The sequence below is a fragment of the Carettochelys insculpta genome, chromosome 5 (assembly GCF_033958435.1).
Source record: "Carettochelys insculpta isolate YL-2023 chromosome 5, ASM3395843v1, whole genome shotgun sequence".
Taxonomy (NCBI): domain Eukaryota; kingdom Metazoa; phylum Chordata; order Testudines; family Carettochelyidae; genus Carettochelys; species Carettochelys insculpta.
The window spans coordinates 92479361-92501129 of record NC_134141.1 but is presented as its reverse complement, the minus strand read 5'-3'; positions in this window follow the sequence as shown (position 1 = coordinate 92501129).

Below are 21769 nucleotides of genomic sequence, written 5' to 3'. Positions count from 1 at the left end.
GGTTTTGAATACTGCATGCTGCATTAGTTGCAGGGAGGAGTGACAGTAGCGTCAACCCAAATGCCTGTGGCTCTCCTTTTCAGGCAGATCACAGCATAAAAAAGTGACCGCAGCAGCTTTAAAATGCAAGACAATAGAGGAGCTTAATGGGAGTGTGGGCTGGAGGTAGGTGGATTGTGATAAAGTCCTTCCTGCTGGTGCCACCAGATTGGTGGGACAAAGCTCTTGTCAGGAGCCTGGAAGGAGTTAGCCTGATGAGGAAACATGGCTTTCTAAAGCAAAACTCTAATTTAAGGATTAATTTATAGTTCATGCTGTAAGCTGACCTCTTGGTGTTAAAGATTAATTATGTAAATATGTTAATTGTGAAAATTGTATGTTTATTGCATGTTAGATAGTATATTTGGGCCATGTTAATCCAAACAAGATGGAGCCTGAGCATCATGTGACTTTAAACCATTGGAGGGCAGGGAGAGGTTTCCCCCTCCAAGAGTAGGTTGGGAACCAATACAAGCTGGATTTTCCCACCTTTTTGTGCAGGAACATTCTATTTACCTCAGAATTAATTTCTGTCGGGGCAGGGGAGGGGAGAGCGTTTACCTGGTATGTATCACCTCAGGAGCTTCCCACTCTGAAAGCTATATAAAGCCCTGTCACAGCCCATAAGGACTGCTGCCCATCTTAGTGGCAGTAGTTTGAACCAGTTGTCAGTACACACCTAAAGACACTGAAGGACCTGATTCTGTTGCAAACTGTCTAGAGGATACAGAGGACAACCCATCCACTCCACACCAGTATCTGTGCCATCTGACTGCAGTCCTCTTCGGATTCTAGATCTGTCTGCCAGGGACGACTCAGCTTTCCTCCCAAAGAGCTCTCCATCAGCCCAGAAGTCTTAGGTCCTGGGCAACATGTTTCTGACCAAGTCTCCCTAGTCCCAAAGAGCATTATATACATATTAGTGAGGTGTAATTTACCACTTAATGTCACATACTCCACTTGGAATATTAAGGGGACTGGACTTTATGTCCATTATTTCACTGTTCACTTCCACTGTTTTGTTGAAATTACTATTTCTGCATCAGTTTATATCGGTCTTTCCCTCATACAGTTTTCTCTTTGTTTGCACCTTCATTGCAAGTCTGTCTTCCTTTAATTTCTGGCCTCCTCACAGTTGACAGATACTGAGGGAGGGGACAAATTTGTTTTCTTCTGACTGAGGCATCCACCAGCAAACTTATCACTAAGTTTAATTTGGATGGTATCTAGGCCCTGGGGGTAACAATGTGAATGTAGTTTTTAGTGCCATTGAGTTAAACAATTATTATAGTTCATGGACTGTTCCTGATTTTGCCTGTCTGGTCCTCACTTCTTGCATTCCTAATTAAGCAACTGATCTCACACTTAGTGCTTTCAACCATGATTGCTAGTCCCACTAAGCTGTGCAATTGTTCTGATGCAGCCTACTGGCAAGTAGCATGCCTGCCATGTGTGACAGCTCCTTGCCATTCAGGAAAAGCACACAAAAAGCTCTTCCCCATCTCCTGCTGCACTGAGGAAAGGGCTTTTCATCCTTCCACTAGTAACTGGGAGAAAAAATTAGATGATGGAGGGACCACTACTTGTCTTTCTGCCATCACAGTGTCCCGCTGGAATGGAGGGCATCTCTGAGAGCTGGATTTAGATCCAGAAGCTGCCAGTGATGCAGCACAAATTGGCTTCATAAAATTGCTAGGATTTGCATAAACTTTAGAGAAACAACCCTAATGGAAATGTTTCTGACCTCTCTATTTTCAGTCTTTTAAGCATATGAACGCTGGTCAATATTCTGGAGTGTTCCTGGTTGGCAGCCAAGCAGTTGTGTCTGTTCCACGCAATGAATGACCAAGCATAGCTATTTCAGGTCAAGATCCCTCATGGCTCCCTTTTTCAGTCACAGTCTATGCCATATACAGTTTCTTGTGTAGGCCAGCACACCGTGCAATAGGTTGTATGCATTTGCATCATCTTGTGAAGAACAGCTGCGTGATGGTGACAATGTATGAAGTTATATATAGCAAAGTTATATTTTCAAAGAACTATTGCAAATCAGGAGCAGAACACACTTGTATACTGGCACACTGGGTTGAATTTCTTGTTTGTGCATTTGTTTGATTTTGCAGAAAGGGGCAGTTTGAATAGCTGCCTGTGTGCCTGAGCATGTTTTGCAGAGAGGGGCAGTTGGAAAGTATGTTTGGCAGTTTGGCAAGTTTGCAAGGTGTGAATTGGGAGAGCTTCCTTCCAGGTGGGCCTTCAAGGGAAGATTAGATTGGAGGCAAAGGCTTTGAGTCGGGCCTAACCAGCTCGCAGCTCTATAAGAAGGCAGCCCCAGCAAACCCTGTGAGTGGCGAACAGGAGCAGCTAACAGGGAGTTTGCCTGGGAGTTTGCCTTCGGGAGGAGCCCCATACCTATTTTCCCTTTCTTATGCAGTGTTTCTCTTGTGCCCTTCAAGGTGGCACTAGAAACAAATAAGGGAGAGAACAGATGAGCAGGATCCCTTGGGAAATGAAGATGAAGGGGAAAAGAGTTCAAGAGAACTGGCAGTATTTTAAAGAAGTCTTACTGAAGGCACAGGAACAAACCATCCCGCTGCATAGTAAGAAATGCAAACATGATAGGCAACCAGCTTGGCTTAACAGGAAATACTTAGTCAGCTTAAACTCAAAAAGGATGCATACAAGAAATGGAAACGTGGACAGTTGACTAAGGAGGAGTATAAATATATGGCTGTAGAATGCCAGGCAGTAATTAAGAAAGTGAAAGCACAATTGGAACTGCAGCTGCAAGGGATGTGAAGAGTAACAAGAAGGGTTTCTACAGGCGTGTTAACAATAAACGGGTTATCAGAGAAGGTATGGGGCTGTTACTGGATGAGGGAGGTAACTTAGTGATAGATGATATAGGAAAAGCTGAAGTACTCAATGCTTTTTTTGCCTCAGTCTTCACGGACAAAGTCAATTTCCACATGATAGTCTTAGATAATGCAGTATGGGAAGGTGGAGGGAAGCTATCTGTGGGGAAGAAACAAGTTCTGTGCTATCTAGAAAAACTAGATGTACACAAGTCCGTGGGTCTGGATTTAATGCACCCAAGGGTACTGAGGGAATTGGCAGAGGTCATTGCTGAACCTTTGGCCATTATCCTTGAAGACTCTTGGAGATCGGAGGAGATACTGGATGACTGGAAGAAGGCAAACATAGTGCCCATCTTTAAAAAAGTAAAGAACAATCCAGGGAACTATAGACCGATCAGCCTTACCTCAATCCCTGGAAAAATAATGGACGGAATCCTCAAGGAATCCATTTTGGAGCACTTGGAAGAGGGGAAAATGATCAAAAGTAGCCAGCATGGGTTCACCAGGGGCAAATCCTGCCTGACCAATCTGTTTAGCTTCTATGATGAGGTAACGAGCTCTGTGGACATTGGGAAGTCAGTGGATGTGACATACCTTGACTTCAGCAAAGCTTTTGATATGGTCTCCCACAACATTCTTGTCCATAAGTTAAGGAAGTATGGACTGGATCCTTGAACTATATGATGGATAGAAAGCTGGCTTGATGGTTGGGCCCAATGTGTAGTGGTCAATGGCTCAATATCTGGATGGAGGTTGGTTTTAAGTGGAGTGCTGCAAGGCTCGGTTCTGGGACCGGTGTTATTCAACATCTTTATTAATGACCTGGATGAGGAACTGGATTGCACCCTCAGCAAGACTGCGGATGACACAAAACTAGGGGGAGAGATAGATACGTTGGAGGGTACAGAGAGAATCCAGTGAGACCTGGATAAATTGTAGGACTGGGCCAACACAAATCTGATGCGGTTCAACAAGGAGAAGTGTAGAGTCCTGTACCTGGGGTGGAAGAATCCCAAGCATTGTTACAGGCTGGGGACTGACTGGCTCAGCAGCAGTACAATGGAAAGGGACCTAGGGGTTATGGTGGATGAAATATTGGATATGAGTAAGCAGTGGGCCCTTGTAGCCAAGAAGGCTAATGGCATACTAGGGTGCATTAGGAGGAGCATTTCAAGCCTATCCAGAGAAGTAGTTATTCCCCTCTATTCAGCACTGGTGAGGCCACATCTTGAATCAAATGTCCAGTTTTGGGCCCCCCAGTGTAAAAAGGATGTGGATTTGCTGGAGTAGGTTCAGTGGACGGCAACAAAAATGATTAAGGGGTTGGAGCACATGACCTATGAGGATAGGCTGTGGGATCTGGGCTTGTTTAGTTTACAGAAGAGAAGACTTAGGGGTGATTTAATAGCAGCCTTCAACTTCCTGAAGCGGAGCTCTAAAGAGGAGGATGAGAAACTGTTCTCAGTGGTGTCAGATGGCAGAACAAGGAGTAATGGTCTGAAGTTGAAGAGGGAGAGCTGTAGGTTAGATATTAAGAAAAACTACTTCACCAGGAGGGTAGTGAAGCATTGGAATGCATTGCCTAGAGAGGTGGTGGATTCTCCATTCCTCGAGGTTTTTAAGTCCTGGCTGAACAAGGTCCTGGCTGGGATGACTTAGTGGGGGTTGATCCTGCTTGAAGCAGGGAGCTGTACTAGATGACCTCCTGAGGTCCCTTCCAGCCCTATGATTCTGTGATTCTGTATATCTGCCTCACTTTCAGTGTACATGCTCCCCATTAGAAGGCGGGTGGATATAGTCATGTACTTTCCCATATAAACCCAAATCTTTTTCTGAAATCCAAGGCAGGAGGCAACAAACCTGAATAAAATCATGGTTGCTGGAAGTGTCTTTACTTTGACCCTGTGAAAACATGCTCATGTAATAGAATTTCTCATTTGTTCAATTTGTTTGGGGTGAGTGGTGGGGAGGGAGATGTGAAGAGACCTTGTGAAGGAGTCAGGGATCTCCCCCATCATATGGTTTTGGAAAAACTGTTGCCAACTGGAGCAAGCTTCTCTATTTCCAAGGCAGGAATAGGTCATTTCTGGCAGGAATGATACAGGTACATTTGTAGAGATGGTAACTCCATCAGAGGCCCAGAAACTATCCCAACCCTCCTTTCAGTTCTGTGGGAGAACTGAGTTTGTGCAAGTCCCTCCTAACACATTACTGCATGGTTCACATTTACCTACCCAGAGCCAGTGCACTAGTATCTAGACTTTCTGTCACTTTGTTCCTACTTCTGTTTATTGCATATAACATCAATCATGACAACTCATCCTCTATCAGGAACGATATGCTTGACATTGGGTTGTGTACTTGGCTGTGCTCAGCTGTATTAAACTTGTATTCTGACAGCTGCTCAGTCTACAGTTGGGATTGGAGGGGGCAGGAGTTAAAGATAACAAAGACCCTCAACCACTGCACTCAAAATCAGCCTTTAACACTTATCAGTCAGTGAAGATGCAGCCAACATAACCATAACCATTCTCTTCTCCTAAGTCCATTAAGTGACATTATGCAAAATAAATGAGGGACCTTGATTCATCTTTCTTTCTTCTCTTCTTTGAGCTAAACTACAGCTATTCTATTGTGCTGTATCAGATTAGCATGAAGATAATAATTAAGAAGTAACAAACAAAAAAAAAAAAAAGCATTGCAGGAAAAGTTACCACGGAAGAGAACACTCAGTTCCTGTCACATAAAGTCATGATCATCTATCAACTATATGGCATTTGATTTCAAAACTGGAGATAGAGTAAACTCAGAAATGGTTATTTAAATCCCTTCACACATGGTTCACAGAAAATGGACCTCAGATTTGTTCCACTATGCTTTTTGGTTTTCTAAAATATATACCTAAGGGACAAGATTTTGTAAAACCAAAATCACACCTGCTTACCGTTACAGAAATAGAAAGGAGATACTGAATGCTTTCATCTGGACAGTCCCAACCTTTTGTGCTTCAGATAAAACTGAGCCATTCCTCCTGAGTCTTATTTTAAATATTAAAATCCAAAAGGGTGCCATTTTGCAAGATGAAAACGAAATCAAGATTCTGTGGCCCAGTCAGTCTTGGCAGCAATAAGCAAACAAATAAATAAAAATTCAAGTCCAATACAGAGTTTCTACATTCATGTATGTTATGATTTCATATGGTATTTGGTAGTTGGCATTTTCTTCTTATTAAATATTGAATAATACATTTTTGCTTACTGAATCCAGGGCTGCATTTCAAGCAAACAGTTTCACTGATGTTATAATCCTCAAAATCAAAAACTCAGTGTGGGAAGTTTATGAACAGGAGCAAATAGCCAAGATTAAACTACCAGTTTGGAATTTAGTAAGAGCATGTACTGTTATTAGGATGATGATGCTCAGGAATAATTGTTTCAATCATATTGAATACCAATAAGTCATTAGAAATAAATAATTTACAATGAATATAAAATTAAATAACAGCAGCCAAGCTAATAAATTTTGTACTGTATTATGATTGGAGGAAAACAGACATTAACCTGTAGGGAACAACTGATTTTTCTACTTAACTCTCTAGTGTTGCTACAGATGAAGGTTCAAGTATACTATTGCTGTTATAAACTAACGAATGGACTTTATAAGATGCATATCCTCAAAACTCCATCACCATCTATGGTAGACTAGAGTTCGGAATACTAAAAAAAAAAACGTAGAAAAGATTAGTAGCTAAGCCTCTAAATAATTACAATATATGTAAATTGAGACACACAAGGAATGAATCAGACCAACAGATGACTGGTAGGCTGTTAATAATAGTGAAAATGTTCTTCGTCCCAGAAACAATGTTGTTTTAGAATATAGAAGTGCCATAGGCACCACCAAATATTAAGCTCTGTGCATCAGCTGGAGAGGAAAAGTTTGTGAATGTTTGATGTGCGTCCAGATTTTGCCTCTTCCTCAGTAAGGTGTCTAACTAATACTGTGGAGGTGAATACTGCTGAACAACAGGGAAACTTGTATCCAGGTCTGAGCTTTGTGAGAGGTTATGACTATGACATAGTCTGGTAAGTTTAAATTTTTTTCACTTATGAAGAGCCTTCAAAGTATAGTCACTGTTAATAAATTGGCAGCTCTGAAGGGACAAGTAGCAAGACTCCACTTCTGAACCAGGAGGTTCCAGACTTACCGGTAGACTCAGCCAAACTTAATTAACCCATTTTACATAAACTGTGTGGAAGTTCTCCTGCTTAAGGTGGAAAGGGGGTTTGAATGCGGGTCTCACCTGTTGTACAAGAGTATCCAAACCACTGAGGCATGGGATTTTAGAGATCAGGTCTTTCTCAATCTCTTCTGTTTAAGCAGTTCCCCATTTTCAGTAACAGTCATTGGAGCAGAGCTAGGACTGAGGATTATTCCTGCATAAATAAATCAAGACTTGTGAACTAATTTAAAGATAGAGCACAAAGTGGGATGGGGTCTGGACCAATAAATAATGTATCATAAATAATGAAATAACACTGCCTCTGCAAATTTCATTTTGCTAGGCAGGCCTTCCATCTCTAAGTGACAATCAACAGATAAACATCACTGCGACAGCTTCCCTCATACTAGGATGAATGTGGTTATTAGAGCTTCCATTTAGTCTATGCTCCCAGAGGAGCCTCTGAGAAGATACAGCTTGGATAGGTGTTTAATCAGCAAGCAGAATGCCTAACAGTGATGTAGTATTTATAGTGATCTTACAGTGATGACTGAATTTTATGCAGTGTTTAATTGCCTCTGATATAAATGGGCCCAAGCCTTCACCTGACTTTAACCAGACTCCTCCAAGAGCAGAGGTTTGCAAGATTTGACCTGCTGAGACTTGAGGGTGTTCAACAACTTGCAACAGATGTGTGGAGTGTCATGGGGTCAGGTCCTTATGGGGGCAGGGCTTTTTCTCACCTACCCTTTCCACCCACCCAGCTGTGACTTCTTGGCCCCACTCAAACATATTGTTCACATAAGAAGCCTGACTACTTTACTACTAATGGACTCCATTGCCTTAAGCAGAGTTATTCCTGATTTACACCTATATATTACTGTACACATTTCACAGTTAAGCAGTTTGTGCCTAGAATATGAGGTTCTAACCCACCTATAATTAAGGTAACCCTCATTTCTATGCTAAATCTGTTTGCTTTATGTAAAGTACTTAGATGTACAAAATAAAAGGCTACATTCAATTGTAAAATGCATAGCACAATGTACCTCAAGTACACTGACACTTTCCCTTTCAAAGACTAGCTATGCACCGTATCTCAGATTAGAATCTTGCCAATAGCATATGCTCCCTGGATAGCACAGCAGACAGTAATTCATTTGCAAATTTCCTCTGTTCATAAAGGTTCCAATGCTCTGCCAGTCTATGAAATATCAATATATCATGTAAATTAGGAAATGGCATTTCTGACTGTAGAAAATAGCTATATCTCACTGACACATCATGTTGCATATTTGACTGAAGGGGAATCGATACTGCAGCAATGCTCACAGTATTCAGAAAATGTAAACACAGTGATCACTCCATAAAATTTAATGTATATTCTACAACAATATGTTGACCCTGATTGTATGTTACACTGTAAGGCCTTTACAGAGGTCATCGTGGTGTTATGAATGGCAGCACAAATAAGATTAAGTGGCAAGCTATTTAGTTAGGAGTGTTTTTATTATTTACAAAAATGACTTTCTGCTCAAAACATGCCTCTAAAACTGATTATTTTGCACAATGTGCCTCTTTCTCTCCTCTTCCCAGCTATCTTATACACAAAAAAGAGGATTCTCTGCATATATGGATTTTATTATAATGGATTGCCTGATCTTTCCACAACATGATTTTAAATATATATTTGTGTGAACAATACCTTAATTAACAGAAGAAATGCCCATGGATTGGAAACCAAGCTATTTATTGACTCCTGATATTACATTCACAGCCCGTCAGGTTGGCATTAGCATTTCTGAACTAAAGTGCATTATTAATTCCCAGATCGCGTACAGTACATGATGGAGGCTCAGTCATGTGCTAGTCAGGATGCTGTCTTTGTGTGAAACATCTTTGGACCCATGAAAGGGGTTTTCAGTCACCTCCATCATATGGCATCTTTCCTCCCCGCTTGTCCCAACTCCTCAGTGGGCCAGGGATGTGTTAGAAGGGAAGCGATGGTCAGGGGAAGAATGAAGTGAAGATGAGGAAGCATATTGCCCTCACAAACCTAATGGCTCAGTAGCGGATGCCTTCTGTGCAGTGAAACTTCATAAAGGGGAGGAATTGTGACAGTATTGCCAACCCCAAGCATTCAAAAATCATGAGGCAGGTCTCAAAAATCATGAGAGTGGATTAAAAATCACGAGGGGTGGGGAGGGAGTTGTAGATCGATTTTTTTTCATGGTAAATTTGGGTCTAATTTGTCTTCTTGTTTCCGAGCCTTCAGAGTTCATGCAAGTCCAATTTTCAAGTTTTTCTCGACCTCCACAAGTGCTAGAAACATACCTTTCCTGCCAATGAAAGCTGAGATTCTTACCTAATCACATGAGGCCCAGAGCAAGGGGGAAAACTCAGATATCACGAGGCCTGTAATACAATTATGAAATTTGGGAACACTGCTACCATAATCACTGCTCAGAGGAGAGGATCTGTTAAGCTATCTCCACTGGATTCACCCTGACAAGGAACAGAGGAAAACGACACAGGGCATATGAGGCTACACAAAGTATCATAGTTTCCCTGGGGATGGTCCTGGCCTCCAGTGGATCCCAGGAGGTTCAGTAGCCTTGAAGTCGAACACTTTATTACTTTTACCCAACCAATCACATTCTGCAGAAGAATTTTGAGGAAACTCCATGAAAAGAATCTTACAGAGTTCTCCTGCCCTCAGGATTCTTTTGTATAGATTTTGCCACACAAATGCATGATCTGGGCCATGAAATGTATTAAATGTGATTTCTGTTCAGAGGGGAGATAGAGTACTGAAATGAGACACATAATTTTAAATTTTAAATTTTAAATTAAAGGGCCACCTTGAATTAACAGAATGGCCAAATGTAACTGCTATTCAAAGTCAAAATGTTGAATACTTAATTATACAGCATATAAGCGCAAAACTGTAAACTGCTTATTGAATCCTGGACACTGGTAATCACTTCCAGCAGTAATTTACTTAAACAGAAGTTGGGGATCCTCGGTACTTCATGGAGAATGGCAACAAAAAATATTCAAAGTCTGGAAAACAAGCCCTATTAGAAAGACTGAAAGTTTGGTTTGTTTAATCTGGAAAAGGGAAGACTGAGATAAGACATGATAACAATTTTCAAGTACCCAAAAGGCTGTAACAAGGAGGAGGGAGAAAAATTAAGCTCTTTAACCTCTGGTGAAAGGACAAGAAGCAATGGGCTTAAATGGTAGCAAGGGAGATTTAGGTTGGACATCCAGAGAAACTTCCTAACTCTCAAGGTGGTTAAACTGCCCAGGGAGGTTGTGGAATCTCCACCACTGGAGATTTTTAAGAGCAGGTTAAACAAACACCTGTCAGGGATGATCTAGATGGTGCTTGGTCCTGCTCTAAGTGGCAGGGACTTGATGACCTCTTGAAGTTCCTTCCAGTCCTATGACACTCTAAATTTATTTTCATGCATTCTCCAATCAGAGAAAGCTGAAGACTTGGTATTAGATTAATCGATATTTTTCTTTCAATAAAATAAATGATATAGGACTTCATGTGGTTAAAACCACATTGACTATAGTAGGAACAGAAGCAAGACTACCTTTATTAAGGACTATAAATCAGTGATGAAAGGGGCTTAGTGTACTAGCAGTTTCACTTCATTATTAAAATAGTGTGTACATACAGGATGATAACACTGAAGTATTAGTGCTCATATTTGTCAGACAGGTCACATAATAATCCATTATTAATATAACATGTGGAGATGGTACCTCTTATTTGTTAGAAAATTACTATTTCAGGCTCCTAGAAAAATATAAGCTTCCTGAACTTTTCAAAATACACTTTTGACCTTGTTTTCTCAAGAAAATTCTTTGAGATCAGTTATCCATGCATTGAAAGGGCCTAATATTGAGTCCTACAGATGAACTGATGAACTTTTATATCTAGGGATTGTTTAGGGGAATGCAACACATCCTAAAGCTGCTGCCACACTAGCCCCTCCTTTTGGAGGGGCTATGGTAATGTGCCACTTCGGCAGATGCTAATGCGGTGCAGCTATGAAACACATAATGTCTGTGTAGCCAGGGGCCTTTCGAAAACACCCCCTGATTTTGAAAGCCCCTTCTTCCCAAAACCTAATGGAAATAAGGGGCTTTTGAAATCAGGGGTCATTTCAGAAGGCCCCCAACTACACGGGCAGCATGCATTTCGAAACCAGCACTTTCAAAACACATGCATCCATCATTATGATAATGAGGCACTGCATATGCATGGTAGTGCCTCATTAGCATCTGCTGAAGTGTCGTATTACCATATCCCCTCCGAAAGGAGCGGCTAGTGTGGCCACAGCCTAAGTGTTAATATAACATGGGAAAATTAATTTGCCTGGCACAATAGGAATTGGAGAATGGTTCAGTTTGCATCCTAGATAAGACAAAGAATAAGGGAATATGTGTTCTATTCTGCATGTGGTACCAGTTTAGAGTATAAAAGATGGCCACTTCTTAGTAAGTTTTTAAAAATATTTTAAATGTATTTGTATCTATGGATAATTATTATTTATGGCTTTTTTTAGCTGGAAACAATCTTAGCCTACACATATACAATGTTTTTTCACCTTCAGAAAATACACTTGTGTCTCTGAAGTCTCTCAAGCGGCTATACACTATAAAAATCAAATTAAACAATGCAAAGCAAGTACACCCATGAAAAGTCCAATCATGCAGCCATGCCACAAGCAACATTTCTATCAAAGCCAAAGGACGTCAGGGGGAGGGATAGCTCAGTGGTTTGCATATTGGCCTGTTAAACCCAGAGCTGCAAGCTCTAATCCCCAAGGAAGCAATTGAGGAAAATAGATGCCAGGGATGGTGCATCATCCTGCCAAGAGGGCAGGGGACTGGAGTAGATGACCTCCTGAGTCCCCTCCAGCTCTTGAAGATGTGTGTATCTCCCCTGAACACCTATGGCAGTCACTGGGACTTCAGGTTGCTGAGCACTCAACCAGGGTCAAGTCCTTGGGCTTCAGGAAGATGCATAACTCATTACCTGGACACTCCAGTTTCATGTTGTGTTCTTGGCCTTTCAATAGGTCTTCAGGTCTAGAGTTCACTCCAAGTGCACTGGCCTCTCTCAGTTCTGGACCAATAGTCTGCAAGAAAGACTTTTCAGTCTCCTTTTCCCTATGTTCTTCAAACTATTACCTGATGGTGTTTTTTAAGAGGTTATTAACTGTCCATATTAATTTCACACTATTTACACAGGAAGATTTAAGGCTAGAACTTGTCACGGAGAGAACAAAAATAAAAAACAAACAAAAAAAAAACCCCAGCTTAGGCTGATCTCTGCATCTATCACCACAGTGTCTAAACATGTTAGCTCAGTCTTGTGTATTTCTGCTTCTGGCATTTATCCTGTCCCTTGTACTTTGTGCTCCACCTCCAGATTTCTGAGCTCCAACCTTTATATTTTCCCCTTCTTGTAAAAGGGAAAGATACAGTATCAAATTTGTAAACAGGTGCAGATCTAATAAAGTCAATGAGGTCTCACCTGTCTATTTCAGAAGTGAATTTGTCTCACTATCCCTAGTGAGCAAAATGTCACATTACCTTTGCTGAGCAGGACATTTCAAATAAAACATTAGCAAAAACAATTAACTTTAAGCCATTAATCTCACTGAAGCTATTTTCAACCACCAAAGGATTGAAGTCAATTCCCTGTAAATGTCTAGGGCTTAATAGATTATGATGCTTTGGTATGAAATATATTATTGAATGACATTGAATTACCAGGCATCATGCTGCATTTCTGTATATAAATGATATTTTAGCGCTACATCAGACAAATTTTAGTTTAACAATGATAACTTTATTAACAATGGAAAAGACTAACTCATGTTGCAAATGCAATATTTAGAACTCTCATATAAAATTCAGGTTCAAAACATTTATATGTCATTATCATCCAAGTTCATGAAGAGTACAGTATTCTGAGAAGACGTGACTTAGAGCCTTGACCATAAAACAGGTCAAAAGCAAACACAACTAGTGTCAGAAAAAACCATCCTCCCCTGCACCATGCACTCATACAAACAGTGAGAGGAATGATGCTCCAGTGGATAGCATGGAACTTTGGAGACCTGGGTTTATTTCCTGGCTTGGCCACAGTCTTTGAATGTGACTTTGGACAAGTCGTTTAACTTTTCTGTGCATCAGGTCCCCATATGTAAAACATGGATAACAGTGGGGCCAACAGCAACTGCAGGCTGCAGGCTCCAGGAAAGATGTGGGAAAAGGAGGTGGCTACACCTCTGGATACTTGGACTGTAGTGCTGGGGCTCCCAGCCCTCAGAACTTCATGAAACGCCCGATGCTTGGGCACAGTGGTAGCAATTCTGAGTGGGTCAGGACTCCAGCTGCTGTTGCAGCAGCTGCAGCAGCAGAGGCAGCCAGGAGCCCCAGGCCCCTGTGAGTCCCCAGGCCCTGGGGAAACTATTCACTTTGCTTCCTATCCCTCCACTCCCTTTTGGTGGGCCTGATGGATAGTAATAATTTCCTGCTTCATGGGACTGTTGTGAGAATTAAGATATTAAAGCTAGTGAAGTGCTTAGAAACAGTGGTATTGGGGGTCCTGTAAGGACATTAGGTAGACAGTTGAAACAGGCTTCATCTACGTATCACCCACTCTGGTCAAAGCCTCTATCTTCATAGAAGTGGGATGTACCCAGGAATTTACCTTGCAACACTCTGCACTACATATGCACTTACATTTTCTGGGGTTAGCTATGTGTCTAGCTGTGGTCGGAAACTTGCTTCAAATATTTTTCTTCTTTTGCCTCAGTTCTCTTCCCCTAACTTTGTCCCCTCACAAGACTTAGCCATGTGGCAACAACAAATACCATGCCAGACCTGTGATGACAGTCGTCAAAACTGGTGCGCTCTCCTTCTTTTGTTTGACCCACTGAAACCACTGCTCACCCATCCCACTTTGGCTGCAAAACCATGCAGTCTTCCTCTGCAGTGACGGATGCCAGTTAAGTGGCTGCACAGCAATCATTTCAGCAATATTTTAATTTGAAAAAAATTAAATAATTTGGGATCCCCTCAGAGGAGAGAATGAAGAGACTGGCAAATCCACAGGAGTGGTGAAGGCTGAGTGATATAGAGAAGGCTCAGGGAGAGGTGGTCCAGTGCAGGGATGGATCTGGGTGGCTGCTGCTTAGAGCATTAAGAACACAAGAACGGCCATTCTGGGTCAGACCAAAGGTCCATCTAGCCCAGCATCCTGTCTGCCGACAGTAGCCTATGCCGGGTGCCCCAGAGGAGGTGAACCGAAGACAATGATCAAGCGATTTGTTTCCTGCCATCCATCTCCCGCCTTTGACAAAATGCTAGGCACCATACCTTACCCCTTGCTAATAGCCATCTATGGACCTAACCTCCAAACATTTATTGAGCTCTTTTTTAAACTTTGTTAGAGTCCTGGCCTTCACAGCCTCCTCTGGCAAGGAGTTCCACAGGTTGACTGTGTGCTGTGTGAAGAAAAAGTTTCTTTTATTAGTTTTGAACCTACTACCCATTAATCTCATTTGGTGTCCTCTAGTTCTTATATTATGGGAACATGTAAATAACTTTTCTGTATGCACTTTCTCCACACCATTCATGATTTTATATACCTCTATCATATCGCCCCTCAGTCTCCTCTTTTCTAGACTGAAAAGTCCTAGTCTCTCTAGCCTCTCCTCATATGGGACCCATTCCAAACCCTTAATCATTTTAGTTGCCCTTGTTGAGCTGAAGCCTGGAGAAGGTGGTGGTCCTGGATTCCCCTGTTGGCCACTGTGTGAGTGGCATATGAGGCAGTGAAGCAGAAGGCTGCTGCAGGATAGGAGCCTTGATTCATCCCCCGACTACAGAAAATCACATCAGTGACCTGGCCAGAGGGCTGAGCCACAGAGAGGATAGTTGTGGTTCCTGAGAGTGAGATGAGCTGCAGAGGAGAAACTGATGGGTGTAACTGCTGAATGGGGCATTGACCTGAATGAGCTAAACACCAGAACTATCAGGAGTTGGTTCCCCCCAGAGCACCCCGTCACAAATTGTGGAGAGTGTGGGTATCACGGCCCTCCCTGTTAAAAGGAGATCAGAGACAGCCTGCATCACAAGGACTACAAGGTGAGGGGCAGTGAGAGAGACTGTAAACTGGCCTGCCAAATCCTGATAGTTTGAATCCTGCCAAAATGGGCTGCTGGGAATGGCAGCCATCAGTTCCTGGGAAGTGGGAGAAGTGTTTGCAGCAATTTCTCTCTGGGAGGAGAGAACAAAGAAACTGGCAGATCCAGAGAAGAAGGGAGAGCCAGAAGGTTAGAGAAATGCAGCAAGATATTGGGGGAGGAATGGGACTGATCTTCTCTGCTTGCTAGAGGGTACCCAAGCCAGATCCTAGAGTAGAAGGCAAACCTGGGTTCCCCAACTGGCCATGTGGGATGTGGAATTGGTGGAGCACTGCAAAGGGAGATGAACTGAGCCTGTTTGGGAGAAGAGAGTTTCTGCTCTAACTTGCCTCCCACAAAAGGGGAAACTATGATGTTGAACTAGCTGGAGGGCAGCATCACAAAGAAACTGCAGCAGTTGCTGGAGTGAGAGGGACTGCAAAGAGACAAAAGTGGAAGGACAGCTTGCCATTGTGGAGAGAGGTACTGACTTGGTGAGCTCTTCCCTAGATGGACCAACTGGAGGCACTGTGCCTGCAGTGAGTGGACCACCCTTACAAAAAGATACCCTTGCAACATAACCAGAGACGTGTTTGTCTGTGGGTGAGCTAATCTAATTCTACATCCTCTAACACAACAACTTGCTGTGCAGCTCACTAGCTAGTAATTCAGGAATATGTTTTAAAAATTCAGTAACTGTATTCATTCTTCTGGGACATACTGAAGTATTACATATATATTACATCCATATAATCGCTGATGTTTTACATATCTGATTACATGCTTCCTCAGATACTAGAGTAACCAGTCTGTTAGAAATAGTGTGGGAGATAGAAAAATGGCAAAATCTAATCTATGCAGTGAGCCCACCTCTGTCCCCCTGTAAAGGAAACCACTTCTACTAACTTAGGGTGACTATCCATCCTGTTTTGGCCAGGACAGTCCCATTTTTCAGCACCAGAAAGACGTCCAAACTTACTTTAACAAAGGGACTAATTGTCCCATATTTATGTCACTGTGGAACTGCCCTTTCACGAAGCCAGTGCAGCTGCAGCTGCTGGCTGGAGAGCATGTACCCAAGGGCTACATGTACAGGCAGCAGCAGGAGAGGGAGCCAGCAAGGGCTGTGCCATAGGTTAGTAAGGCATGGTGCATTGGGGTGGGGGGGTAGTGTGTGTCCCCCAATTCTTTTAAAGATTTTTATGGCACCTGGTGCCCTGGGCAGCCACCCCTCCAGCCAGGAAGACCCACACACACACCAAGGCAGGGCTGCAGCCCTATTCCTGGCTTCCCATGGCTTGGGAATGCCGGAAGCCTACTTGGCAGCCCTGCTTCCGGCTCCCTGCAGTGTGGGGAGAAGCCAGGAGCCTCACCCGCAGGGCTGCAGCCCTGTTCCTGATGTCCAGAGGTGTGAGGCAGCAGGGGAGGCCCCTGTGGGGCAGCAGCCCTGTTCCTGGCACCTGGAGGCATGGGGAAGCCAGGGAGGTCTCCTGCAGGGCAGTAACCCCATTCCTGGCGCCCAGGAGTGTGGGTCAACTGGCAACCCCCCTCCATTTCCTCAGGGTAACCTCCACTGCAAATGGGGAGCTCCCCTGTGGGGCGGCAGTGCCATTCCAGCACCCTGTGGCATGGGACAGCCAGGGAAAAGCCTCCCACGCTTCCTTCCCCTCCAGGGTGTCCCATATTTGGCCTATACTAACTCAATGCAGGTTTTACAAGCATTAGGACTCTCAGCCCAATTCTATACCTCTGAAGTAAATTAGTACAGTAAAACCCCGAGCTCTTCACAACTCCTGCAAAACTCAGATTTCACATAAGTTGGGGAGAGGGACCCCTCCCTCCTTCTCCAAGGCCATGGGAGCCTGGAGCCTGGCTCCCGGCTCTCTGAGGCTGAGGGGCTTCCCCCAATCTCCCTGTTCTCCCACCCCCATCCTCCAAGGCCCCAGAAGCCAATCACAGCATCGCCTGGTCAGTTTCCCAGCTCCCCACTGGGGAGTTGGGAAACTGACCAGGTGCTACTGCACCTGGCTTCTGGCTCCCTGAGGGCTCAGAGGAAGGGGAGAGGAGGAAGGCGGCAGAGAAGCCCCTCTGACCCAGGGAGCCAGGAGCTAGGCATAGCAGTGCCTAGTCAGTTTTCCAGCTCCCTGCAGCTTGTAGGATCCAGGAAACTGACCAGGCACTGCTGTACCTGGCTCCCAGCTCCCTGGGGCTGAGGGGCTTCCCCTCCTCCCTGCAGTGGCATCCTCCTAGCTTCCCCCAGGGGAGGGATTTCAACATTTGCATTAATACAATTAACGCTATGTCGAACTTGCTTAAAGTGGGGATTTACTGTATTTTGCAACTGACATCAAGAATAGTAGGAATAGGAGCTATGATGCTGATTCATCAAGGTATTTAACATATGCTTAACATTTGTACATGAGCATACAGTGAAGTTAAAGTTATGCATGTGAAGTACTTTGTTGGATCATGGTTTTCACAATTGTAATTACCAAGGATCTAATCCTTCTAAGTACCCAATGCCACCAACTCTCAGACAGTAAAAGAAGATCTTTGGTTGTTTACACAGCTGGGTTAACTACTCCATAGTCATTTATCCACAAAAGACAATTTTTTCTTAAGATGGAAAAATCAGCATCTCAATTATATGATATGCTCTGGAGGGGGCACAGTCAGACAGAATCATTTCCATAACTGAAGCAAATTGCAGTACAATGTTCTACTGGGTACACGCAATTACCAGAGAAACATACTTGGCTCAGTCTAATTCTTGATCTTCCCCCCCACCCCTCCACTCTCTGATTTGCTCACCTTGATTATTTTTTTCTGATTTGTCCTTCTTGCTTACTGTTTTTGGTTCTCTGTGTCTTAAATATTGAGTCTGTTCTGGTCTGGCTATGGTCTGAAGAAGTGGGTCTGTCCCACGAAAGCTCACCTAATAAACTATTTTGCTAGTCGTTAAAGTGCTACTTGACTGCTTTTTGTTTTGATAGTGTATAGACTAGCACGGCTTACTCTCTGTTGCTATTCAACATACCTTAAGGTCATTGACAGAATGCCCCATTCCATTAAAATGTTGACTAACTGGTTTGTGGATCTGGAGTGTTTTGATGTCTGTTTTGTGCCCATTGACCCTTTGTCTAAGGGAGTTCGAAGTCTGTCCAATATACAAAGCACCTGGGCATTGTTGGCACATGATGGCATATATGATGTTAGTAGAGGAGCATGAGAAAGTGCCTGTGATTCTGTGAGTAACCTGGTTAGGTCCAGTGATGGTATTTCCAGAGAGGATATGTGGACAAAGCTGGCAGCAGGCTTTGTTGCAGGGAAAGGTTCCAGGACTGGTATTCCTGGGGTATAGACTGTGGCCGTTAGTAAGGATCCTCATGAGGTTGGGAGGTTGTCTGTAGGAGAGAACAGGCAATGTCACCCAGGGCCTTCAGAAGTGTAGCATCCTGATTAAGGATAGGTTATTTGGTTCTCTGTGCCTTAAATATTGAGTCTGTTCTGGTCTGGCTATGGTCTGAAGAAGTGGGTCTGTCCCACGAAAGCTCACCTAATAAACCATTTTGCTAGTCTTTAAAGTGCTACTTGACTGCTTTTTGTTTTGATAGTGTATAGACCTGCGCAGCTTCCTCTTTGTTATTATAGTGTTTTATGTGGGTGCCACCTAGTGGCAAAGAGGTGGGATTTCAGTCCACTAGCTATAGTAAAAGTTTTGTCTGATTCATTGCTTAGAGTCAACTCTGAAAAATCTTAACCTGAATTCCTTGCACAACCAAAACCCTGATGTCTGCAGGAGTTTGAAGCAGTCAGAATAGGTAAGGCTGAATTGAAGTCTGCCGTCCACAAAGAGTTCCTTTGCCCAGCAAATGCATTGTGAGATCATAATTCAACAGCAAACTAACAGCATCCACAGCATTTCAACTGAAGACCGTTTCATTTTAAATCTGTTAACTTTTATATACAGTAGAATATATTTTCCACTGTAAAAGAAATAAAAATTATACTTAGCTGTTACAACCCACCACTTTATTCTATATTGGTATCCTGATGTCAGTACTTCTGAGAGCTCCACAGTCATTGCATGTGAACAACAATGGAGCAAGAGGTAAACTGAAGGATTGACTCTAAATATAAAAATAAAAATAAAAATAAAGAACAGTTTGGGTCTGTAAAATAGCAAATAACACCACATTTCTCATATGCAAGGAAGAGAAATTTTACTGCTTCACAAGAGAGTAAGTAGACAGAATCTTAGTTCCCAATACCAAGTTAGATCCTCAGCTGGTGTAAATGAACAGGGCTCTGCTGAAGACAAAAAGTGAATCCTGGCCCCATTGAACTCAATGACTAAATTTTCATTGGTTACACCGGACACAGTATTTCACCCAAAATGTTCAGCAACTCTTTCCAATCTTGCATGTTATTCTAAACTAGTTTTACCAAAACAGAACAAAGGGACTCATACGGGTAGCCAAGTTAGTCTGAAATGTCACAAATACCAAGCAGTCCTGTAGCACCTTAGAGATTAACACATTTATGAGGTCATGAGCTTTTGTGGGTAAGACCCATTTCTTCAGATGATTGAACCAAGGGAGTTTGCCCAGAGCCAAGGGACCAGAAGTTGTGATTGATGGATTATTTGACCAATTCTGCACCTATTACTGTTTATCATATAATAAGTCTATTAACTTCAGCTTTGAAAAATTCCTAATAATGCTAGCCATGCATCACCAACCATTTGCCCAACCAATTATTTGCCCTTTTAAGACTCAGACACTAATAATTAGATATGTATTTTATAGAATAGAAGGGAAAAAGAAGAGGAAAAATATGGTAGACTCCACACTGCTGCCCAACAACTATTCCATTTGATTAACGGAAACAAAGTGCTGTACTATCAGCCTGCCTGACAGCAATTCAACTCGTATTGAGGACTGGAGAATGAACATCTTGTTCACTCTGGTCTCACTCAGTGCTTCTTTTGGCTGGCAGAAATAGAAACAGCTGACGGAAACTGCAATCCCACCTCCCAGAGTAAAGAATGGTGGGTGGGTTAAAGCCTTTTGTCCACCAGGAAAACAAAAACAAAAACAAAAAACCCCCAAAAGTAGCACCACTGCCAACAAAAGTCTGATTTCATTAGCCCTAGAAAAGAGGGCAGCTGAGAACATTTTGCCCTGATCTGCATGCCGACAACTGCCACTATTTTAGCAGCATTCAGAAAGAGGCTGCTTGATCCAACATCCTGACATCTAGCACCTCCTTGAAAAAAAGAGATTTATAACCAAAACAGTTGCCATACTGGAAAATGCTATAGTTTATACATATTTTCAGAATGGAAGTGCCTAGTCTTTTCATGGAGGCATTGAAAGAGATGTTATCACACATTCACACAGAGCAAGCCACCAAAAGGGCCAAATGCTCACCTGAGGTGCATCAGTATAGCTCCATTTGTTAATTTTTCTTTGTTTGGATTTTTGCAAACTCTCAGAGAAGAATGTGCCCTGCAGTGCCCTGGGCCCCCTTGCCAATCTTTTAGAAATACATGAAGCAGATGTACTTCCATAAAGCTACGCTGCATTACACCAGCAAAGGTTCTGGCACAAAATACTTAGTACTCATGGGGATTATGCTGCCTTGTTTGCAGATGGTGTTCTGAACCCTAGTTCCAAATACAAAGAATAGGAATGTGTGCAGAGACACAGTGACTCATCTGACATTCCTTTAGTCGGCAAAATATTCCAGCACCAAAAGCTTTTTCTTCTTTTCCTGCACTAGCATCCCAGACTGGCTAGCTGTCCATGTTTTGAAGTCTCCCTCCGCAATAGTTATGCCCTAACCAAGCACAAAAGCACCTCTCCAGTCACCTGTCAAAACTCTGGCTTTTTGCCTCATTGATGCTCGTGAGAGGAAGAAAGCAACAGCAGCAGCCACACCAAAAGACCCAGGACTTTTCCCTTGCCCCCACTGTGAACGGCCATGCTGTTCAAAGCTTGGACTCCTCAGCCACATGCAAGTCCACAACCGATGAGCCTGTGCAAGCTCAAGACGTCATTGTTGGACACGACGGACTACCTACAAAATAGGTCCAGCAATACATATATCTTCCCTAATTCAAATATGTTGTGCAAAGTTTTTGTTCTATTCAATTCCTTTTGCACATTTATCTTGCTTATCACTGATAGTTTGCTAATACTCATATATGGCTAGCAGATGAGTTCTGGCTGGTTAGATTTTCACCCAGACATGTGGCTAGAAACCTCAGGCAAAACAAGAACTATTTCTCACACCTTTTAGGGATTAACAAACAGTCCTTGCCCTGTTGATAACATTCTTAATTGGACTACACTGTGAGGAGCAATTAACACTAAATGGCCACTTGCTGAGAGCTTGTAAAAGAGAAATAACATGGCTTGAGGCATTTACAT